The following is an 18833-nucleotide window of genomic DNA, read 5'->3' as shown; positions in this document are numbered from 1 at the left end:
AAAAGAAAAGGTGTAAATCCCCAATCTATGTGTCTTGAGGCTACACCCGGTCACAGGATCTTACCAAGGCGGTGTCAATTGTTTCTAAACTACAGGAATACTCATTCTTTGTCTTAATCAAGTCTGGCCTAGCAGGGAGTGGCTCCCCAAAAAGCAGGAACAACAGTTACCTTTTCTGTGAGGACAATGAGTCTTCTACAGCATCTACTTTCATACTGAATAACAGACATGACCTACCGTATTTTCCGCACTATAAGGCGCACTTAAAAGCCTTTAATTTTCTCCAAAAACGACAGTGCGCCTTATAATCCGGAGCGCCTTATATATGGATCAACCTCTCAAGGATCACTGCCCCGTTGACGGGACACTGCGTCGCTGTAACCTCGATAAAACTTCCACTCATTCGCGTTTTTATAACTTTAAAGCATTAAATATTCAAAATATAAAGCCATGCGACACACCAATTGAAAGCTTAGCCTCTAATGATTAATTTAAGCCCACATACAAAGCATACGATGATTTATAGCAGTTACACAACTGTTACAAAGTAAACAATTTACAATAAAACAATTCAGCCATAATCTGCGCAGGTGTCGAGAGTGCATCCATACCTGATTTCGTTGTCCTTTCAGCAACAAAGTGGTATTTTGCCCAAAACTTGATTTTCATAAATCCACAAGAGTCCAAGGAAATGTAATATCCAAGCTTTATATTCCAAAACGATCTGTTCGCCTCACAATGTTGAAGTTTCTGGCCGAATCACAACGGAAAAACGCGTTTTCCATTTCCGCACTTGTCATCGCCGCTAGCTTCTCTGCCCAGCTTGCTACATTATTAGCCAATCCGTTCAGGTTTGCCTCTGATATGGCCAATGGAAGCGGACAAGCCGATGACAACATGTCAGGGACCACGTTGAGACCATATGTCAATGGTTGAGACAATCGCCATTTTCTCGGACCACTTAGATTTAAATGCTATAAGGAGGGAGTGAACAGAGTTGTCAGAACGCTTAATAAAGTTTGACTTTATCTGACTGTTTTGTTGACATTCCCTTTAGCACAGCTCCATCTAGTGGATGCATAACGCAACCCCAGTCAAACGTTTGACTGCAGTATCTTCTATTCTATGCGCCTTATAATCCGGTGCGCCCTATATATGAAAAAAGTTCTAAAATAGGCCATTCATTGAAGGTGCGCCTTATAATCCGGTGCGCCTTATAGTGCGGAAAGTAATTAATTCTTTAGAAGCTTGAGTTTGGGGTGAGGCAGACAAATGCTGATTAGGCTTAATCAGTATTGAAACATTCCTTCACTCAGTCACACAACAGTTTACATTTTTAAGTTACATTTTTTACCTAAAAGTATATTGTACTAAAACATAAGCATGGTTTTAACTTTTTTATCTTCAACAGTGTCCAAAAATTCCTAGGAACTTGAATCATTGCAGCTTTTCATTTCAGATTTCTGGGATACCAGTTATACACAAAAGCTTTTATTTCTGCCCAGGATAGTAATTAAAATGAAAAATTGGTAAAAAAGGAGTAACCGAGCTGCCGTCTGTTCTTGGAGTGCCTTCTTTAGATATTTGGGTTAACTGATTATTTTTCATTATTATGAGTTAAGTGGCTTTTCAAGATTCTCCTAACTGGCCCCGGTGGGATTTTGAACAAAAACCCTTGATGTTCCCATTTCGTTCCCATCCTCCCATAATTGTGAGTTTTATTTTAATCTGTGAAGATAATGTTGTATTTTTAACAACATTCCAGTGTTTGATTGTAGCACGAGACCAGTTTCTTTACAATATTTGATTTCCTTTTTTTTTTTCCTGCTCTCCACTGTCATCTTTGATTCTCATCATCACAATCACATGACAGATGGTCCTTTCTAAACCCTCTAATTATATTTCCAACTCTAGATTTGTAATTCCTCGTTACTCCTATTTCAGTTTGGCTTGTTTTCATTCCGGCTTGTCATCGTTAAAAACACACACACAAAAAAAAAAACCTATCCAGATAAATCGCGCCATCCGGATAGAGTGAATTTGATTGGGGTTGGATGAGAAGTATAAACATATACCATTCCGACACCCTATTGGTTTGTACGCGATCCATCGCACCTGCACAGACCCGGTGCTAATACGGCACCGGTGCCTTAACGACTTATCTACTGGACCGAATAGCAAAGCGGATTTCGGTGCCTTATTTAGGTGCCACTTAAATGACTGCGCTTCTCTCTGATGCTCAAAACGGACGTTAGAGGGAACTGAAACATCGCCGCACGGGACGTTAGTTAACACTACAGTTGGCAGCCGGTAACGTTAGCCTACTGTTAGCTAGCAGCTGGAGTAAACATGGTTAAAATGCTGACAGCTAAACGTTTTTTTGATTTGATTTGATTTATTTAATTGTAAGAGAGTGCCTTACACATGATAAAAGGACATCAAATACAATCGAGGATAAAAACACAATAAAGTTCAAGACTTATTTCCATTGTGGTCCTCAACACACATCAGGACAAGACAAGACAATCAATGACATAACATAAAAACATTTTTCTTAAATAAATAAAAATAGTAACTTGCCCTTTAATCTATTCCGCAACCCTCTCTAGTAACCAGACCTTGATGCTCTTTTTAAAAGAGTTCAGGCTGGAAATGACTTTAATATGACGATCTAACTTGTTCCACTGAACTGCCCCTATATGCAAAGGTTCCTTTCCCTAACACTGTCTTAAATGTATTAAGGACACCGGTCAGATATGCTGCCACGAGTATTAATATTGTGTGTGTCCTTTACCTTAGTTATAAGACACGACAAAAAAGTGTGTAAAAGTATGTAAAAAGTGTGTCTGTATTTCACTGGAGAGGATTCTAACACGAGACTGTAGCTGCCGTTGTCTGAAAAACAACACAGACTCAGCCTGAAATAAGTTATTGTTATTACATTTTTAATAAATCATTTAATTTGGACCCTGAGGCCTTAGCAATACACAAGCCCTTCTTTAATGTCGCCTTGTGCTCCTTTTTTTTTTTTAGATCGACTTTTTATTGTTTTATATTTTTGAACATACAAATACAATTGAACAAGGTGCTTTTTTTAAATAGAGAGAGAGAGAGAGAGAGAGAGAGAGAGAGAGAGAGAGGGTCACCTTTTTCTGCCCTTCTGAGTTTGCAGGTATGATTTTAATATAATATTATAGTCATTATGGCCTTTAGAAAAATGTTTTTTGGGGACATGGGGTAGTGCACTGTAGGCCCATGTGGGGCGGGCTAAGCTTTTGTCCTTAATGGCATTTTTCTTGCCTTACATTACTTTTACTTTTATACTTTCAGTAGTTTTGAAACCAGTACTTTTACACTTTTACTTGAGTAAAAAGCTTGAGTTGATACTTCAACTTCTACAGAAGTCTTTTCAAACCCTAGTATCTATACTTCTACTTGAGTAATGAATGTGAATACTTTTGACACCTCTGTCTGCATGTCATCTAAACAAAAGTCGGTGAATTGTTCACGAGCACCAATCCTTTTTTATATTATTTATAATTTAATAATCCATAATTGGCCTAAGCATAACATCAATAACAGATGGGGGATTTTAATGTGGCTGTCAATACTTTTGTTATACTGTATTATTTATCGATGGAGGTCTGTGCATAATGTAGCTAAACTTATTAAATACAGAATTTCACCATTTTAAATGTTATCAATGATTAATTGGAAGCAACGTTGATTTGACCCTAAAGTGATTTTTTTCTCAGAGTGCCAGTTAATCATTCACCAGAGTACACACAGACACTGGGCACGATGAACCACTGTTTCTGCTCCAACATTCTGGTTTATCGTTCTGCCAAAGTACAAAAGTCAAAACCGTACGAGAAGCATTTTTTTGTTGTTGACAAATTAGTGCTAATAAAGATCATACTGTAAAATGGGGTCCAAGCTGTAAGAAAAGCCTTTAGGGCATAGAAACTTAGCACAAAAATTAAGGAAATTTGTGTTTGGTAGATTATTTCTCTGTGGTAACAATGCTTTTTGGCAATAAATCTTATACCGTTGGAAAGCCTGTTTAGTTCCCTTTCAAATGGTGCCCCATTTGTAAGGAGACTGTTTTATGCGAGAAATTAACTGTGTACAGTTTGAATATGGGCAGTTTTACTAAAATTGATGGCCAATTGCACATTTTCTCCGATATGTTGTCGGACTTGGAAGCTCCAGTCTTAGGTGACAGCCAGCTGGCGGTGGCCGGGATCGCTTGCTTACCGGCGGCCAGTAATACTCACAGCAACCGCTGTCAGCTGGAAGTCGTTTCAGACCCTCCCACCAGCCGTTGGGCCACGCCTCCTCATTTAAATTGACACCTGTCACTTCTAAATGAAAAGCTTAATGTTAAATCGAAATCTAAAAGGTGAATCTTAAAATGTATGGAGGACTAAAAATGACAGAAGGAAAAATTAATAAATAAATAAAAGTAGAAATAAATAAATAAATGCAGAAATATAGTGAAAATAAATACATTTTGGTAACATAAATGGCTATTTCTTTATGTATTTATTTATTTATTTATGCATTTCTATATGTATTTATTTATGTATTTATACATTTATTTATATATTTCTGTATTTATTTATTTATTTATATATTTATATATTTATGTATTTATATATTTATTTATTTATTTATTTATTTATTTATACATTTATACATTTATTTATTTCTGTATTTCCACATTTATACATTTATTTAATTCTGTATTTCCACATTTCCACATTTATTTTTCCCTGCGCCTGTATGCTAATTGAGTGGGGGGTGCCAACATCAGTCTGAAGGAGGATTGGTTAGAGCGATGTGATCGAATCTACTACTACTGCCTTGATTTCACTGGTACAAGGAAGCCTACTCTGCTGCTTATGTGCAGGTTGAACACCCCTATACAGCATAGTGTATATTAATGATAAACTAGATTTTCAAAACTGGAGGAATATATAACCGCCTTAAACGATATTTTGAGATAAAATTGTGATAAAATAACTTCCGCTGTGGAGTCCATCCAAGCCATGGATGTATTAAGAGAAGCAGGTTAGCACTAGCACATAATCGTTTTGTTGGCTAGGTGTTTGTGCGGACATTGTGAGGCTATGGCGTCGGCGGTGGACAGCATGTGTTGTCGAGAGGTGGATGCCTACTGGGCACTAGTTGAGGGTTTAGTCCCGGCCACGGACATTACCTGCCTGACGCTCCATCCCGGCTTTGATGCCTGCTGCCTCAACCTGTTCTCGCTGCAGGTAGCATACCTCAACTTCAGGCAGGAGTATGTTTAGAGGAGAGTCATTTATAACACTATTATATTATTATACACTTCTATTATAGTCGTCAGTTTTCTACACAAATAACAAACTGTATCAAAATAATTAATGTACATACTGGAACTACTTATATATAGCCATATTCTACTGCACTTCATACTATTCCTCCTGCACATACAGTACACTTATTCTTACGTTACCGTTTCTGCACTACAATGGTACTGTTACCACACTGCACATATCTGTCTACGTGGTTCATACTGAATATCCATATTTATCCATGTTTTTCTTATATTCTGTTAATACCCTGCATATATCTATATTCTTACTATGTTACTCCTACTACATTGCACATATCTGTACAAGTTGTTCATTACTTACACTTAGTTATACATATTTGATTTTTTTTCAATTCTGGTTGGACGCAAAAACTGCTTTTGTTGTCTTTGTACTTGTACTCTGCACAATGACAATAAAGTATAATCTAATCTAATCTAATGTGCATTATTAATGCTGAGGGATTAGCAGATTTTTAAAGGGGTGATAGAATGATTATATAGGGTATTTCACACTGTTCCTTGGTCATGAATATTTAGATGAGCTGCGCGGTGATTGGTTGAGCGACTTGCCATATGCAGACATTAGAGACGCGCGCTGATTGGTTGAGCGAATCCCCAATACACATACATTAGAGAAGCGACAGAATCTCATATTCCAGACACTGCAATGTTTCATTACCAAATTCACTTCTGAGACTTTTTTAAGCGAGAAATCAACTATATAAAGCTCAAATATGGGCCGTTTTACAAAAATTGATGGCTAATTGCAAATTTGGTAAGACGTGTCGGACTTTAGGAGCTCCACACAGTCTGACCAAAGCGACAGCCTACTGGCGCTCCATACCCAGGGCAAAGTCACCCTTTGTGGATACTGCATACGGGGCTCCGCGGCCAGCTGCCGGCATAACTATATCTATTAATAATACATTTACGGTTTTGAATGTCCCAATGTCTTATAAAGCTAACCGTTGTGTCCAATTTGATTTCAAGGCATTTTTATGAACGCGAGGCGTCTTTGTAGGACAAGCAGCTGCTTGCTATATGTCCCATTCATTACAATGGGGAAATACTATGCTAGCTAGCTACACTTTCGCCATAACTAAATTATATTTACTGTTTGAATTTCGTCACGCCACTTATACAACACATTCCCCAATGTCTTATAAAGCTAACCGTTGTGTCCGATTTTATTTTAGGGCATTTTTATGAACGCGAGGCGTCTTTGTAGGACGAGCAGCTGCTTGCTATATGTCCCATTCATTACAATAGGGAAATACCGCAGCTAGCTAGCTACATTGTCGTCATAACTAAATTATATTTACAGTTTGAATTTCGTCGCCACTTATACAACATCATTCCCCAATGTCTTATAAAGCTAACCGTTGTGTCCGATTTGATTTTAAGGCATTTTTATGAACGCTGCGTCTTTGTAGGACAAGCAGCTGCTTGCTATATGTCCCATTCCATTACATTGCGAGGGAATTACCGCGCCTAGCTAGCTACACTTCGCCATAACTAAATTATATTTACTGTTTGAATTTCGATCCGCCACTTATACAACTCATTCCCCAATGTCTTATAAAGCTAACCGTTGTGTCCGATTTGATTTTAAGGCATTTTTATGAACGCATAAAGCGTCTTTGTAGGACGAACAGCTGCTTGCTATATGTCACATTCATTACAATGGGGAAATACCGCAGCTAGCTAGCTACATTGTCGCCATAACTAAATTATATTTACAGTTTGAATTTCGTCCACCCCCATATACAACATCATTCCCCAATGTCTTATAAAGCTAACCGTTGTGCCGATTTGATTTTAAGGCATTTTTATGAACGCATGCAGGCGTCTTTGTAGTTGAGACAGCTGCTTGCTATATGTCCCATTAATTACAATGGGGAAATACCGCAGCTTGCACTCTTCGCGTCCATAACTAAAGTATATTTACAGTTTGAATTTCGTCACGGCACGAATATTACAGGTTCCTCAAGGTCTTACAAAGCTGAGCTAACACTTGAATGTATTTTTGTGAATGTCAGAGTTAGGAGGAGGCTAGCTAGCTCTCATTGATGGACTCCATCTCACCGCGCGCTCTATCAATGAGACTCGCGGACAAGAGGCTTTATTTTCCGATTGTTTGTTTAAATAACTCAACACACATACCCATTATAAGATTAACTGGAACCTGCGGGCTGCGGTAAAAGATTGTGGGAAGTTCGCAGCACACTCGGTCAGGGCGGCGATGTAGCAACCCAGGCAGCACCAACCCGGCACTAAACTCCGACACACAGTCGGAGAAAATTTGCAATTAGCCATCCTTTTCGTAAAGGCGGCCCATATTCGAGCTTTATATGGTTGATTTCCTCGCATAAAAAGTTTCAGAAGTGAATTTTGTAATGGAATAGCAGAGATCTGCGTGACCTAGCTAGATTCAGAAAACTACCTGATCTCAGGTCAGTTGTGTAGCCTATGTAAATGTTGGGGCGTGACTGTTCTCTTAAGGTTCCGGATTTTGAGATGCTTGCGCAAGCAACTCAGCTTTGTTGGGATTCGCCCGTTTTCAGAGGCAGTTTCAAAATATGAGATTTTCATAGTAAAGGGGTGTCAGTGGGATTTTGAGCTTCTATGTATGTCCTATTTACCCACCAAACTGTCGTTATTCAACTATGACAGGGTAAAATCGGTTTTGCATTCTATCACCCCTTTAAACTCTGATGTGCATACATACCTTTATGGAATAGAATAACTGAAAATGTTACATCAAATAAGTCTATCACTCTTAATCATATTGACTATGTTAACAGGATTATTAATATCAACATTGCACCCCTATCATTCTCTAGGCAATTCCGATACACAGCCTACAGGCAGGTGGTCCGATAAACATATGGGTTTCTGGGCAGGGAGATCAGGAAGGCAATACCAGCTGTGTTGTGTTCGCAATCAGGAGGCAGTTTCCAGTGGAAGGGAGGCAATCAATAAATATATTTTGTTTTCACAAAATGAACACAATCACAAAGTGTCTTGTTGTATAAAATGTATTCATAATTTCATTGATAGTAACTAGGAGTGTTGGGCAAGTTACTTCCAAAATACAGTTCATTATAGATTACTAGTTACTGTCATTTCAGAGTAATTAGTTATATTACAATATTAATGTCTCTGAATTGTAATGCTTTATCTACGGTGGCCCTGAGAGGCCACAGCACGCAACAATAAGACAACACATGCAAATAAGACAACACATGCAAATAAACCACAGCACGCACTAATAAGACAACACGTGCAAATAAGACATGTGCAAATAAGACAACACGTGCAAATAAGACAACACGTGCAAATAAACCACAGCACGTACTAATAAGACAACACGCACTAATAAGACAACACGTGCAAATAAGACAACACGTGCAAATAAACCACAGCACGCACTAATAAGACAACACGTGCAAATAAGACAACACGCACTAATAAGACAACACGCACTAATAAGACAACACGCACTAATAAGACAACACGTGCAAATAAGACAACACGTGCAAATAAGACAACACCTGCAAATAAGACAACACGCACTAATAAGACAACACATGCAAATAAGACAACACGTGCAAATAAGACAACACGTGCAAATAAGACAACACGCACTAATAAGACAACACGCACTAATAAGACAACACATGCAAATAGCCCACACCACAACGGAAGTGTTTCCAGGGGACACTTTTAAGTGATGCACACGTGCCTCAACCATTGGCTTTCCGGTACATAGACAGACCAACAACAGGACAATTTTAACAATTTTTGCCATTTTATTCATCACTAAATTCACTTCTGAATATGTTTTAGGCGAGAAATGAACTCTTTAGATTTCGAATATAGGCAGTCTTGCGTAAATCGTTACCGATTGTCAATTTGTTTCTAAGTTTTCGGAATTGAGAAGCTCCATAAAGTGACGCGACAGCCAGCTAGCGCCTGCCGGGGCCGCTAGCTCGTCGCTCAGACAGTCCTGCTCAGAGACCCCGCTCTAAGCTGGAGGTCTCTCAGACCGGTCTCGTAAATAAGAGGCTTTTATTTCGCCGTTGATGGATTATTTGTTTAAGTATCACAACACATGTCCATTTTAAGATAAACCTGTGGTTAGCTGCATTTTCGGAGTTAAACTCCACAAGCGCTTGCAGGCTTAACAACCTCGCTGGCCGGCCGTCACACACACACACACACACACACACACTCGCCGATACATAATAATAAAATACTGAGCACCCTACATGTGCCAGACTACCAGTAGGCTACATTCATTTAAAATTAAACATAGCAGTTGGTGCTGAGTGGAGCGTCTGTCATGGTGTGATTGGTTATGTTGGTGGAATTGATTCTTAATTTCCCACGAAGCTGATCGCGTTTACGTGCCAGTTTAACTACTCATCTTCAATCCTATCTGTATTTGTGAGAAGTGGCGCTGTCCTGAGTTGAAAGCCTATTTTACGGCTTTATTATCGAGTTAATAGGTGTGTGTGTTCGCGTCGGCCGCTGTCCATTTCCTAACGTTCTGAAATGCAAACAATTTTTGACTCCTTTTTTTTTGTTTAGGACGTGCGCCCGTGAGCACCCACTTTGGAAAACATAAATCCGCGCCTATGCAGACACACACACACACACACACGGCCAGAGCGCAGCAGGCAGATGCGGGAGACTTGTTTAAATTATGACATAGGCTATATACATTAGATTTGGTATTTAGCTCATACTTTTTTGTTGGTGTATTTTTTTTCTGATTTATTAGAAGTTGAGTTTCAGTCTGTATGATAAATGAACAGTTGTACATAAAGTGGTAACATGCTATGACATGTTATGTAGACTAAAGGGGAGACACCAACCTTTATAATTTGAATTGCTAATTTCCATCTGTTGTCCCTAGGCATTTACAGTGCATGTAGGGTGCTCAGTATTTTATTATTATGTATCGGCGAGTGTGTGTGTGTGTGTGTGTGTGTGTGTGTGTGTGTGTGTGTGTGTGACGGCCGGCCAGCGAGGTTGTTAAGCCTGCAAGCGCTTGTGGAGTTTAACTCCGAAAATGCAGCTAACCACAGGTTACTCTTAAAATGGACATGTGTTGTGATACTTAAACAAATAATCCATCAACGGTGAAATAAAAGCCTCTTATTTACGAGACCGGTCTGAGAGACCTCCAGCTTAGAGCGGGGTCTCTGAGCAGGACTGTCTGAGCGACGAGCTAGCGCCCCGGCAGGCGATAGCTGGCTGTCGCGTCACTTTATGGAGCTTCTCAATTCTCAATTCCGAAAACTTAGAAACAAATTGACAATCGGCAACGATTTACGCAAGACTGCCTATATTCGAAATCTAAAGAGTTCATTTCTCGCCTAAAATGTATTCAGAAGTGAATTTAGTGATGAATAAAATGGCAAGAATTGTTAAAATTGTCCTGTTGTTGGTCTGTCTATGTACCGGAAAGCCAATGGTTGAGGCACGTGTGCATCACTTAAAAGTGTCCCCTGGAAACACTTCCGTTGTGGTGTGGGCTATTTGCATGTGTTGTCTTATTAGTGCGTGTTGTCTTATTAGTGTGTGTTGTCTTATTTGCACGTGTTGTCTTATTTGCACGTGTTGTCTTATTAGTGCGTGCTGTGGTTTATTTGCATGTGTTGTCTTATTGTTGCGTGCTGTGGCCTCTCAGGGCCACCGTACTTTACACTACTTTTGCATTACTTTTAGAAGTTTGACTTGGCAGGTAGCTTGTGAATTTCACCACCAGATCAATAAAGTCTCATCTTTATCAACTTTAATACATCATAACAAGAGTTATCTCAAGACACTCAAGTCACAAATAGAGTAGGTCTACACCACACTATAATTTACAGGGACCCAACAATTCTAGTAATTCCCCCAAGAGCAAGCATTCAGTGTGACAGTGGTGAGGAAAGGGACAGACCCAGGCTCTTGGTAGGCGGTGTCTGACGGTGTCGGTTGGGGGTGTGATGAACAGTGGCAATAATAGTCACAATAAAGATAATTGAACTACGACTATAAATAGTAGTTGCAGTAGTTCATGGCGTAGCAGGGCGTTACAGGACGTAGCAGGGAATTGCACGGCGTAGCAGGACCACGGCGACAGCTGCAGCCATGATTTAGGGGCCACCCTAGTCCAAGGAAAACTGCTAGGCAAAAAAAAAAAAAAGAGAGTGGTCACAACACATGCACAACCCAATACAGTCCAGTATGAAATGTATTCTTCCTACCATTAGAAGTAATTTGTAAATGTTTATGTGTCATATACAGCTAATGATAGATACAAGTTACACTACCTGATGAGCATTGCAGACATCTGATGTTGCACTGTGACCCACGATGAAGCACTAATGGTCCAGGATCCTGTAGAGAGAAGCCCTCTGTCTCTTCAAAATCTACAGTGCTAGGTGCATCTATCCCTTCATTACTGGCTGCACTCTCTGCCAAAATCTGAAAAACATGGAGGTTCAAAATCACTCACAAAAATAGGTTACAAGCTTAGTTACCAACTGGATCAGAAATAATAATTTAAAAAAAAGAGAAATAAAACCAAAGCAGCTCTGACGTGTCAAAACCTCTAGTGGCAAAATCTAGGAGATTTCAGCATATTGATTAATATATCAATTTGGACTTTCTAAATTACCAGAGAGTAGCCTACTGGGATACAAAATCGTGCGGGAGAACGGTCTGAATTGAAATGCAGGGGAAACTGGAGTTTTGGGCTAGCTAGCTGCCTGCCAACAGCTCATAGCTAGCTTAATAAAATGCGGGGAAACGGGGGTGTTTGTGCTAGCTAGCTGCCTGCCAACAGCTCATAGCTAGCTTAATAAAATGCGGGGAAAACGGGGGTGTTTGTGCTAGCTAGCTGCCTGCCAACAGCTCAAAGATAGCTTAATAAAATGCGGGGAAAACGGGGGTGTTTGGGCTAGCTAGCTGCAAACAGCTCATAGCTAGCTTAATGCCAGCTGCATTGATGTCAAGGCAGACAATTACGAAAACCTGTTCTATGAAGCCCTGATGCTAGGATTTTACAATCAGTGCATTTTTATTCCAGATGAGGGAATGCTTTCAGACGCAATTTTAGCTACTCCTGTCATCAAATCATCAGCTACCAAATGTTTGTTAATGCAATAGCCAAGTTAACATGTATGTTACTAGTTCTTTATTCTGAAATTATTAGACTAAAACATTACGAAATCAGCCAAATTAAGAGTTACAAGAATTAAAAGTAAGACTTACTCTGCTAAGAGCTCTTTTTCGGTGCAGGATTTTCTGCAAGTGGTAGCACTTGGTCCTCCAGTCCTGCCCGCGCCAGATTCAGGTGAAAGCTTTGATGGTGGTGGGTTCCGAGGGAACAGCATCGGTAATCAGCCTCACATTGTCCTTACTCCAAAATCCCATCCGAGACTCCAACAAATCTCCAGGTCTATTGTCGATTGTGTGGTGACAGACGCGGCAGTGAAGTCTGCTCACTTCACCTGCACAAAACGCACCCAAAAACGAAAAACCTTGCTTTTCCTACTAAGGAAAATTATGTACACGATTTCCTGACAGACTGGACTTTGTGCAACCAGCACAAACACAATAAATTACTATTAATTCAGTCACAAGCTACCTGCCAAGTAATTCAGTTTCACACCTTATTACACACTAGCTGCAGCATTCATAGGTAGCCTGCGTCCAGAGATGGATGGATCGTTTGCTTCTGTCTGGTTAGCGATACGGCCCCCAGCTAACCAATCCTTCTTCAGACTGATGTTGGCACCCCCCACTCAATTGGCATACAGGCGCAGGGAAAAATAAATGTGGAAATGTGGAAATACAGAAATAAATAAATGTAGAAATGTGGAAATACAGAAATAAATAAATGTAGAAATAAATAAATGTAGAAATAAATAAATAAATATATAAATAAATAAATATATAAATAAATGTATAAATACATAAATAAATACATATAGACATGCATAAATAAATACATGTAAAAATACAGAAATAGCCATTTATGTTACCAAAATGTATTTATTTTCACTATATTTCTGCATTTATTTATTTATTTCTACTTTTATTTATTTATTTATTTTTCCTTTTCCATTTTTAGTCCTCCATAAAAATGTCAATGTCAAATGTAAAACATAAAATTCAAAAGATAAAATGTCAAATTGAAAATTATAAAGGGGAAAGGCTAAAATAAAATTATTTCTTTTTTAGGGGTCCAAGCCCGAGGCTGGAAAAAGCCGTTTTCAGGATCTCTGCAGGGATCTCGGACAAAAGAATTCACCCACTTCCACCACTAGGTGGCGCTATAGCAGAAAAAACGCGTTTGGCCCTATAACTCCCACACCGTACAACCGATATTCAAAAACCATACATCTACGCGTTCACTGGATCCAACTGAATCACGTCATATAGGCCACGCCCATTTCCGCCTAGACTTTTATGCGTGAAAAATCGCGATTTATCGTAAACCTGCTTTTTCGTACTCCTCCTAGACCGTGCGACCCATCTGCATGAAATTTGGTAGGTAGCCTCTCCAGACCGACGTGACAAAAAGTTATCAAAATAATTTTTGTCGGATGAAAATTTCGTGAATTACGCACAACCAAATTTGTGTAGCTAGCTACGAAGACACAAACATTGTCATATCTTGGCCAAAATAAATGGTATCATCGCAAATCTTTAGAATCTTGTTTAGCATGACCCTCTAAGGCTCCCCAAACAGTTTCATAAAAATTGGCCACTAGGGGGCGCTACAAGTACAAAAAGTTTATATCTCATGAATGGCTCATCCGATTTTTACGAAATTTTGCGTGTACCATCTCGGCCCGCTCCTGAGGCCACGCCTTCAGTGGGGTACTGATTCGTCAAAGTGGGCGTGGCCTATGGGATCCAGATTTGGATTCACCACTTACACTAATGTGAGCAACTACACACATGCACCACTAGGTGGCGCTATAATGACGTAAAAAGTGTTTTTGCCTATAACTCCCACAGTCTACATCGCAGATTATAAACTTTTATATCCACGTGTTTCTTGAATCCATCTGAGTCTGATGACATAGGCCTCGCCCATCTGCGCTAAGAAGTTTTTTCGCAATATCGCACAATGCGCAAAACCAACATTTTGTACTCGTCCTAGGCCGTACGAGATAATGGTACGAAACTTGGCAGGTAGCATCTCCATATGGACCTGACCTAAAGTTATCAAAAGAATTTTGCTATGTTTCACCTTTCGCAATTTACAAGCAAACTAATTTTCGTAGCTAGCCACAAAACACGAACGTTAGCATATCTCGGCCAAATTAATAGGTATCGGAGCAAAACTCGGTATTGTTGTTCGACATCCCACTCCGAGCCTCACTACCAAATTTGGTGAAAATCGGCCGTTAGGGGGCGCTATAATGAATGTAGAAGCCTTTTGGCAAATAAATCAATGCATTTAAATGGGAATAATTTGCAATGAAATATCTCTGCTGCAGTAAATGCTATAGTCACAAAACTTGAGATTATTGTTGGACATACCACTCTGCGGCTCTCCATCAGATTTGGTGATGATCGCCCTTTAGGGGGCGCTGTAATTGAGGTAGAAGTGTTTTGGCCTTTTACGCGATGAAGAGGAAATTTGCAATTGCATTTCACTACAGACTTTGGAGCTCGCACTTGGTCAAATTTCCTGACTTTTGCCTCGCCGCCATCGTGCTTTGGGTTCTCCTTTCGCGGGCTCCGCTTCCATGGGCTCTTAGCGTCGTCAGGGGCAACTGGCGCCAGGGGGGACTGGCGCCAGGGAGGCTTGGAACCCGTTCATAACTGCTTGAAGTTCTAGTTTCTATTTGAGATTTTAATTTAAGTATTTCCATTTAAGCTTTTAGAGTTCACATTTAATTATGGCATGATTTTTCCTAGTAGCGTAGTAAAATAATACTATTTTTAATTAAAATAATACTATTTTTACTATTTTTAATTAAAATAATACTATTTTTAATTTGATCTTTCTTCGTTTTCTCTTTAGTAGTCTTTGGTGCTCAAAATAAACCTGGGAGAGGACACCCAGACCCCACACTTTGATATGCCCCCCCAAAAGGCCCAGCATACCAACTACAATACATTAGACTACACCACTGGGTTAGTGTGTTGGTTGGTTAGTGTGTTTATGTGTGTAACCTGGTTACCATTGTTTTATCTTACACCATGACCCCAGTCCACCTAGGGGCTTAATATTATTCACTTGTAAGGTAATTCACTTCATATAGTATAGCAATAGGCTACATAAGTCAAATCTCAACTCTTGCAAAAAATATGCTTAATCCCATATGGAATGGCAATGCTTGAAAGTTCTGTTTTCTTCGATTTGAGGTACAGTGGAGAACTTTGGTTATACCAGCTGTAATCCTCTAGATAGAAAGGTCATCTTGGACTTAAATTGAAGCTTATAAACTTGGGAAGTTTTTAATGTACATTTGAGGCAGTGACGTCTATAATAAAATGCTTGAAAATGATCCCTTTTGATGACAATTTGTCAGGCGGACAGACATTTTTTTGTCTTTTGGGGTATGTTGAGGCTGATATTTGACAGCAAAAAGTCAACAATCCCCAGAATCCTTTTCTGCTAGTTCCCCCTATGTGTCAGGATACACCATGCAACATTTTAAGTTTATATGACCATTTATGTAGCTGCAGTACCTTAATATTCACAATTACATCATTCCGCCAAAAGCTTTTCCCAAAAAGGGTGTTTTGTGGCCCCTGAGACCAAACGGGGCCGAGTTGGGGGTGGTCATTATCAACTTGTGATGGCCCAAGGTAAAAGATAATAGGAAATAATAGTGAAAAAAAGGTAGCAAAAAACATCCTGAGGAGTGGACCTGGCTCCCGGCCTAATTGTTTAACAATAGGAATAGGGAATGGATGGCTGGGCTTGTAAGACACCACAAATGCATGTGTGTTTTACGATGCTAAAATGACTATTTACATGGAGTCTGGTGTTTTTTTTTTTTTTTTTGAAGACTATTTTTGGAGCTTTTCCCTTCATTATGAAGTGACAGTGGATAGACATGAAAGGGGAGAGAGATGGGGGATGACACGCAGCAAAGGGCAGCAGGTCAGATTCTAACCTGCGCCGCTGCAAAGGACTCAGCCAACATGGGGAGAACACTCTCACTGGCTGAGCTAGAGACCGCCACTGTTAGCTGACATATAACACTTCTTCTCCTTCCTTCCGCTCATACTCCTCTCTTCAAGTCTCGTCTCTGTGAAAACAGCTGTTGGTGTTGAGGCCTGAAGTCAGTTAAGAGTCAGTCAGTTGGTCAGTTACTCCATCATGACAACATTTTAGCTGAAAAATAACACCTATTCTCCTTTCTTCATCTTCTCTCCTTCCTTTCTCTCCTCTTCTTGTCCTCTCCTTTTCTTCTCCTCCTCCTGTGGCAGTACGTGTTGCTAAAGTGATTCGACAATGGTTGAGTAAAGGTCATCGTCACCACAGGTATATAGTTAATATCATTAGTAACTGCTGATCTGAGCTACATTTACTCTGCTGTTTGACATGTCCTGTAAAGAGAGGACAACACAGCCTACAGTAAAGAGTCTCTATGATAGGAGGTGTGTGTGTAAGAAGTTGTTGCTATGGTGATTTCCACAGTGAGGGAGTAGAGGAGGGAGGGGGTGATATCTTCCATGGGTTAAACATGTCCATTTAATGATAATTATACCTCTTAAGTTTGTTCTGTAATTCAAAAACGGTCCAAACGGCAAAATGTTATCATCACAACAAAGATAAAGGTCTGGCGAACGCATTGATGTGGTTTTTATGTTTGTGGTGTTAAATATATGTGACACAGAGCAGGTAACAAATAGGGAACCATCTGCGTATTTCCACATATTTATTTTCATTGTTTCTATCAGCAGTTGGTATGAACAGAGCCAAAAATGTAGGTCAGATGGATTCCATAGTTACATGTCTGCGAGCGGCACAACATTTCCTACATTTTGACCAACCATGATGTATGAAGAGTGAAAACTGTAGGGGAGAGAGCAATTTGTTTGGAAAGAAAGTTGAGAGAATGGTACTGCAGCTCCATTTTATTTCATTGTTTCTATCGGCAGTTGGTAGGAAGACATCCAAAAGTTTAGGTCCGGTGGATTCCACAGTTACATGTCGGCGACCAGCACAAGATTGCCTATATTTTGACCAACAATGAGGTATGAAGAATGAAAAATGTAGGGGAGAGAGGAATTTGTTTGGAAATAATTCAGAGAATGGTAGCTTCACCCTCTGTCCTACCCTCTAGCTCTCAACATTCCGGTCCCATACACACACACACTGGAAAATCTGAAACATTTAAAAACTGGACGATACATAAACTGTGATTTGGTAGAAACTGTGCTTGATATCAGAATGCCCATTCAGCCCAATAAATGTCAAAGTCTTTGGTTTAAACTTTTAATGATGTGTCTACATTAAAGTATGTTGATACAGTATGGCCCCAAAGAGGGGTTGTTTTGAGCGATGTTAAGCAATTTCACGAAGATTTCCCATTCAAGTCTATGGGGAAATTTTGCGCCGTTTTTGCCGATTTCGTGAAAACCGTGCGGCAAATCTCGTTGAAAAAAAATAGCACACCATTCCTGGTCATTACACGCGTTTTTATGTATTTCGTGTGCACGTGTTGGCAAGGCTCCTTGACTAGAAGCGGGACAAAAAAGAGGCATTAAATAGACATTGTGTCGATTGCTGCACATCGCCACACTGAATGACAAATTGGTAAAATAGGAGTAACCAAGCTGCCGTCTGTTCTTGGAATGCCTTCTTTAGATATTTGGGTTAACTGATTATTTTTTATTATTATGAGTTAAGTGGCTTTTCAAGATTCTCCTAACTGGCCCCAGTTGGATTTTCAACAAAACCCTTGATGTTCCCATCTCGTTCCCATCCTCCCATAATTGTAACAGTGTTATTGTAATCTGTGCAGATAATGTTGTATTTTTAACAACATTCCAGTGTTTGATAGGATTCTTTTTCAATATCGTGTTTTAGGCTCAAGAGTCGATTAACAAACGATTTTCACAGTATGTAAATGTAGTTAATTTTCCCAAGTGATTGCAGTAGACATACAATTTATAAAATTCATTTTTTTTATTAAAAAATATAAATCGATTTTTGGATTCGATTTTGAATCGGTAGAGCTTGAATCGCAATGCGAATGTGAATACATTTTTTTGCACACTCTTACTTTTGTTTTCACCATTTTAAATGTTATCAATGATTAATTGGAAGCAACGTTGATTTGACCCTACAGTGAATTCTTTCTCAGAGTGCCAATCATTCACCAGAGTACACACAGACACTGGGCACGATGAACCACTGTTTCTGCTCCAACATTCTGTTTTATCGTTCTGCCAAGGTACAAAAGTCAAAACAGTACGAGAAGCATCTTTTTGTTGTTGA

General features: G+C 39.5%; 1 protein-coding gene across 2 annotated transcripts in view; it reads right to left on the bottom strand.

The window, feature by feature from the left end:
• The window catches only part of dsc2l (desmocollin 2 like), a 38626-nt gene that overhangs the window by 8742 nt on the left and 11051 nt on the right, over positions 1 to 18833 (bottom strand). The gene's annotated exons all lie outside the window — the stretch shown is intronic.

The sequence above is a fragment of the Perca fluviatilis genome, chromosome 11 (genome assembly GCF_010015445.1).
Source record: "Perca fluviatilis chromosome 11, GENO_Pfluv_1.0, whole genome shotgun sequence".
NCBI lineage: Eukaryota > Metazoa > Chordata > Actinopteri > Perciformes > Percidae > Perca > Perca fluviatilis.
Note: the sequence above shows the minus strand (reverse complement) of the source record. Positions and strands in the feature narration are given on the sequence as shown.